Below are 6,140 nucleotides of genomic sequence, written 5' to 3'. Positions count from 1 at the left end.
GGGTAGGGAGAGGGAAAATCTCTCTGGGAAGTAATGAATTTTTGTCCATGCTGATGGGAAAATTATCTGGCAATGATTTTGCTCCACATTTGCAAGATCATCCTGGATGAGACTTAGACAAAAAGTAGTCAATATCAAAGATATCAGCTGGGTTTTGCGTTTGGCTTTTTTTTTTTAAATATGCATTTTCATGTTATTTTCAGTCTTAGGTATCATGAGGTTACAATGACACTTGGTGTTATTCTTTCTTTGTATTTTCCCCTCCCTTCTTCTCTTTGCCTTCCTTTTCTTTTTAACTGCCTCCCCTGTCACCCAAGTTAGCAAGCGCCTACACTCTACCCAGTGAATAATTCTGCCTTCCCTCCCACTCCTGGAGGTAACCATTATAGACAGCTTATTAAAGAATTAAAACTTTTCTTGCCTTTTTATAGTGGTGGTCTCATGCAATACATGTACCTTTGCAATGAATTAATTTCATTCAGCATAAGGTCCTTCAGGGTGTCCTGGTGTGGCACTGTGGAATAAAGTGCTGGACTGAAAGGTTGGTTTGCATCACAAAGTTTGCAGTTCAGACTCACCAACCACTCCTTGACTTGACAGCACTTCACAACAACGTTGTGTGGTGCTTTGCAGATGCCTCATTATTCTTCAATGTTGCATAATACTCCATTGCAAGTATGTACCAAAGTTTGTTCAACCATTCCTCTGCTCATGGGCATCTAGGTTGTTGCTGTCATTTTGCTTTTGTGAATATTACTACAGTGAACATGAATGTGAATATATTCATTCATTTTATGGCTTTTGTTTCTTGAGGATATATCCCAAGTGGAGCAATTGTGAGATCATAGGGTATTTCTGTTTCCAATATCGATTTCTGAGAAAGTGCCATATCATTTTCCATGTGGTTGCACCATTTTACAGTTCCACCAGCAGTGTACTCTTCACACCCTGATCTGTTTTTATTGTTATCTGTTCTGCTTTTTTTTTTTTTTCTTTACTTTGCTATTAATGCTGGCCTCATTTCAATTTTGATTTGTATCTCTCTAATAGTTAGTGATCGTCAGCATATCTTCATATTCTTGTTAGTCACCTGAACATCTTCTTTGGTGAAGTGTCTTCATGCCCTCTGCCCATTTTTAAATTGGATTATTTGTCTTCTTATTGAGGTGTTAAAGTGTTCTATAAATTTTAGAGAATAATCCCTTGTCTGATATGTCATTGCCAATTTTTTCCCACCAGCCCATGGGTTCTCTTTTTACTTTTTTGGTGAGATGTGTCTAATTTATGCCATTAATTAGAGCACCTAAGTTTGTTCCTATTTTCTCATTGATGATCTTTATAGTTCTAGGTTTTACATTTAGATCTTTAATCCATGCTGAATTTGTCTTTGTATATGGTATGAGATATGGTTCTTGTTTCATTCTTGTGCAAATGGATATCCAGTTTTGCCCTTTCCATTTGTTGAAGAGACTGTCTCTTCCCCATGTAATTTATTTTGGTTCTTTGTCAAAGATCGACTGAGCATAGGTAGATTAGTTTATGTCTGGGTTTTCTATACTGCTCCACTGATCCGTTTCTTTTGTGGTACCAGTACCAGGCTGTTTTGATTACTGTGGCTGTGTAAGTAGGTTTTGAGATCGGCAAGTGAGAGGCCTCCAATTTTGTTCTTGTTTAGTAATGCTTTGCTGGTCCAGGTCTCTTTTTGTTCCATATGAAATTGGTGACTAGCTTTGCATCTCTTTAAAGAATGTTGTTAGAACCTGGATTGGGATTACCTGACAACAGCTTGATTTTACATATTCCATTACATGAAGTCTATAGGACTGAGAGCCTGGTGACTAAACCGTGGTCAGACAGAAGGGAGGCGTGTCAGGTAATGACTCAAAAGCAGCCTCTCCTCCACTACAAATGGCTGCCAGAGTCCCAGGAGTTGGCCAGGAAAGAAGATGGGGTTTAGTAACTAGATGTTGCCTGAGAAGGGTCTCCCTACATCTTGCCAGTTCATGCTAGCACATCAGAAAGTTTAAGGGATTCAACACAGAAGGTATCATTGCTTTGTTTGCCAAGAGTTAACTGGGGCCAGTAAAAGCCTCATAGAGAAGTTCTGCATATAGTGTTGCAGTAGATTAACAATGACTTATTCAACCTGTATGCTGAGCAAATAATACAAGAAGCTGGGTTCTATGAAGAAAAACGTGGCATCAGGATTGGAGGAAGACTCATTAACAACCTGTGATATGCAGATGACACAACCTTCCTTGCTGAAAGTGAAGAGGACTTGAAACATTTACTTATGAAGATCAAAGAACACAGCCTTCGGTATGGGTTGCATCTCAATGTCAGAAAAACAAAAATCCTCACCACTGGACCAATAAACAAAGTTCTTATCAATGGAGAAAAGATTGAAGTTGTCAAGGACTTCATTCTTCTTGGATCAACTATCAACATGCGCGGAAGCATCAGTCAAGAGATCAGACGATGTATTGCTTTGGGCAAATCTGTTGCACAGGAACTTTTTAAAGTGTTGAAGAGCAGAGATGTCAGCTTGAGGACTAAGGTGTGCCTGACCCAAGTCATGATATTTTCAATAGCCTCATATGAATGTGAAAGCTGGACAGTGAATAAGGAAGATTGTAGAAGAATTGATGCCTTTGAGTTGTGGTGTTGGAGAATACTGAAAGTGTCATGGACTGCCAAAAGAACCAATAGATCTGTTTTGGAAGAAGTGCAGCCAGAGTGCTCCTTGGAGGCCAGGATGACTAAGCTTCGTCTCTCATACTTTGGACTTATTGTCAGGAGGGAACAGTCGCTGGAGAAGGATGTCATGCTGGGTAAGATGGAGGGTCAGGGAAAAAGAGGAAGACCCCCAACGAGATGGATCAGCCGAGTGACATCATTGATGGCGTCAAGTGTGGCAGTGGTGGTGGGGTTGGCCCAGGATCGGACATTGTTTTGTTCTGCTGTGCATGGGGTCTCTATGAGTCGGTTCTGACTCGATGGCACCTGACAACAACAACAACAACAGTGGTGGTATGAATAGGTGTAAGCCTACTGAGGGTCCTCTGCCAGGATGGATGTGGTTATACAAGTACCAATGAGGTCTACTTGAGGAGAATGCATGGAATGCCAGACTAGAAACAGTGGTGGGGCCATGGACATCGGCAGCACATGCAATCAAATGAGGAAGCCAGAAGCCAGGTGTGTCCAGCCATGCAGTGGAAGCCAAAGTGTCTGGATTACAAATAAACCTCCTAAAAATCTCAAATTTTACCTGGGAAAACCAGAAGAGGGAGGAGGACAATCTTGAATTTTGAATTGCCCAACTTTAAATCTTCAATTGACTTTGCTCAACACCCAAAGTGACTGAGATACTGAGTGGAAATAGGGACTCATGAGATGAATTGGATTCAGTTATGGACAAATAGAGAAAGGCATTTGATTGTGTTGTACATTTTAAACCTGTTCTGTCTTAAACTCTTTCTTAACCCTGTCTCTCCTGTCTGTCCTAGACAATTCTTTGCCCCATTTCTCTCTTGTGCCTTCAGCTTTTTTCCATTAGCCATTCTAGATAAGTCCTTCTCCTGCAATTCATTGTCCCGCTCAAAAAAATATCCTTTCCTTAACCTCCCATTCCTCTAAAGCTACCACTGCATTTCTTATTCTTCTGAACTAAAATTTCTATGGACAGATCTACTATTTTTACTTTATCCATTCCTGTTCATTCCTAAAGCCACTATAGTTTGTCTTTGATCTCCATTATTAAATTGAAATTAAGTTTTTAAAGTTTACAAAAGATAATTACTTGCTTTCAGTCCCTTTTCTTCTTCCAGCTTGGTGGTATTTGACAAGGTTGGCCAAGCTATTGTCCTTCTTGTATAAATATCTTCCTTTTCTTTTTCTTATTCTACCTTCTCATAGATTTAAAAATTTTCAACCTTCAGTTGTTGTGGTTAAGTGGACTTATAGTGACCCTGTGTAGGTTTTCAGTGGCTATAAATATTTGCAAGAACAGAAAGCCTCATCTTGCTCCAATGGAGCAGCAGGTGGGCTCGAACTGTCGACCTTGTGGTTAGCAGTCCAGTGCTTATCCTACAGAACCACAGCTCTCTGGTTAGTTTACACCAGACATTGAAGATTTATTTGTGAGTTGACATGTTCATGTTGGATGTTAGATGAATTGTGCCTGTTTTATTTTTAGTTGTTTTCTGAATCCATGATAATTTGAAAGCTCCCAGTTGTGTTTCAGACAAAAGTTTGCGTAGCAAATTAGGTTCCTTTTGAGCAATTTTTATACAAATCATCCCATGACATCGGTTAAAATTTTAACACTGTATCAGCATTCTTATTATTTCCATTCTGTTTATTTTGTTTTCTTTGATCTAGCTTCCCTTCTTCTTGCTTCAGCATCCCTCTTTTTTTTTGGATAATTGTTGACCAAAGGGTCTCATATAGCTAATTGTTTAAGGGAACACATTACTCATGAGTGATGTTGTTTATTTTGTATGCCCATTTATTATCTGGCTCAAAGGTGACCTACAAAAATGATTTTAATTCCAAATCCAAAATATAGTTTGGGTGATTGTCTCAGGGTTTTCTTTAGTCTTTATTGGTTTAGGAGGTGTAGACGTTTTTAGGAATTTGAATCTTGTTGTATATTTTTCTCTTTCTGTCAAGGACTTTCTGTTGTGCTCCTGGTCAGAGTGGTTGGTAGTACTAGTTGAGCACCATCTAGTTCTTCTGGTCTCAGTTTAGAAGAGATTGTGGCTCATGGGAGCTGTTCATCCAGTGGACTTATTTCTTTTTTGAGCCTTTGATTCCTTCATTCTCTTTTGCTCATATGAGCAGAGACCAATAGTTGTATCTGAGATGGCTACTCGAAAACTTTTAAGATCTCGGATACTTAGATGTAGAACATTTTCTTTATAACAGGGCTTAGAACTGGTTCAAACCAGTTCAGCCATTGCTGACACAGTAAAATAGAAACAGATCCATGTTTGTAAAATGTGGGTGTACCAGAACAAAAAAAATTATGGGTTGTTGAAGCCCTGGAATGGGAGACTCAGAAAAACCATTGTGAGCCTTTTCAAGAGCCTGAAGCAGGAAATTGGATTCTTGCCAGGACTGTGGAGGGTAATACACATACAAAACGACCTGGCTGATTACCATCTTTGAACAAAGCACCATTGTTTTTGACTGTCAATCAAGAGATTTGGTTGCTATATACACATTGTCCTTGTTTTCTAACAGGGAGCTAACCTGTAATTTTTCCTATTCTGGTTATCATTCTGGTACACTCACATTTTACGAATTCAGTACGCTCTGATTTCACTTCAACTGTGACTGAACTAGGAAGAACTGGTTCAAAGCCCTGTTTTGTGAATTATGTTATGCCAGTTGTCTCCTGACTATGGTCCCAAGTCTTGATTCAGCAAATCAATTCTACAAGTTGTCTGGAGATGTCTAGGAAGGTTCAGTAACTGTGTCCTCTGTGTTCTGCTTTGGCACTAGACTGCAAACCACAAAGTCAACAGTTCAAACTTACAGCTGCTGCTCAGAAACTCTATACAGGGTTGCTATGAGTCAGAACCAACTCGAAGGCACTTAACAGTAACAACAACATATATGTAGCACACACATTTATTTATATGCACGTGTCAACAGATACATTTATACATGCATGTGCATTTAATTTACTTGCATATGCCTTTCTATACACAGATATGGATCCATATGTACATATGTAAACATATATATATTTGGATTTGGTTGTTTTTACTATTGCTACGAAATTGTATTTGTTAATAGCATTTATTGAAGTTGTCCTGTTTTTTCTAGTGAACTTCTTAGTGTCTTTATTTACCATGGTCAAGTTGTATTGACTTCACTTATATTTGGGATTGCCTTTTTCATCACCAAAAGTTACAAGTGTTTACTATCTAGAAAGTGATTCCCCTTTCCTCTCTCTCCAATCCATGCTAACCATAAAGGAACTTTGTTTTTGGTGTATATATCTATTCTTTCTTCAGATTTTTTAATCCTTTTTTGTATTTGTTCTTCTATCTTAGTAAGTGTTGAGAGATTTATCTTCTAGATCACTGGTTCTAGCTTCTATCTCTTCAATTCTATTCCTTTGCCCTTTC

This window comes from Chrysochloris asiatica, unplaced genomic scaffold (genome assembly GCF_000296735.1).
Source record: "Chrysochloris asiatica unplaced genomic scaffold, ChrAsi1.0 scaffold00011, whole genome shotgun sequence".
NCBI lineage: Eukaryota > Metazoa > Chordata > Mammalia > Afrosoricida > Chrysochloridae > Chrysochloris > Chrysochloris asiatica.
Note: the sequence above shows the minus strand (reverse complement) of the source record.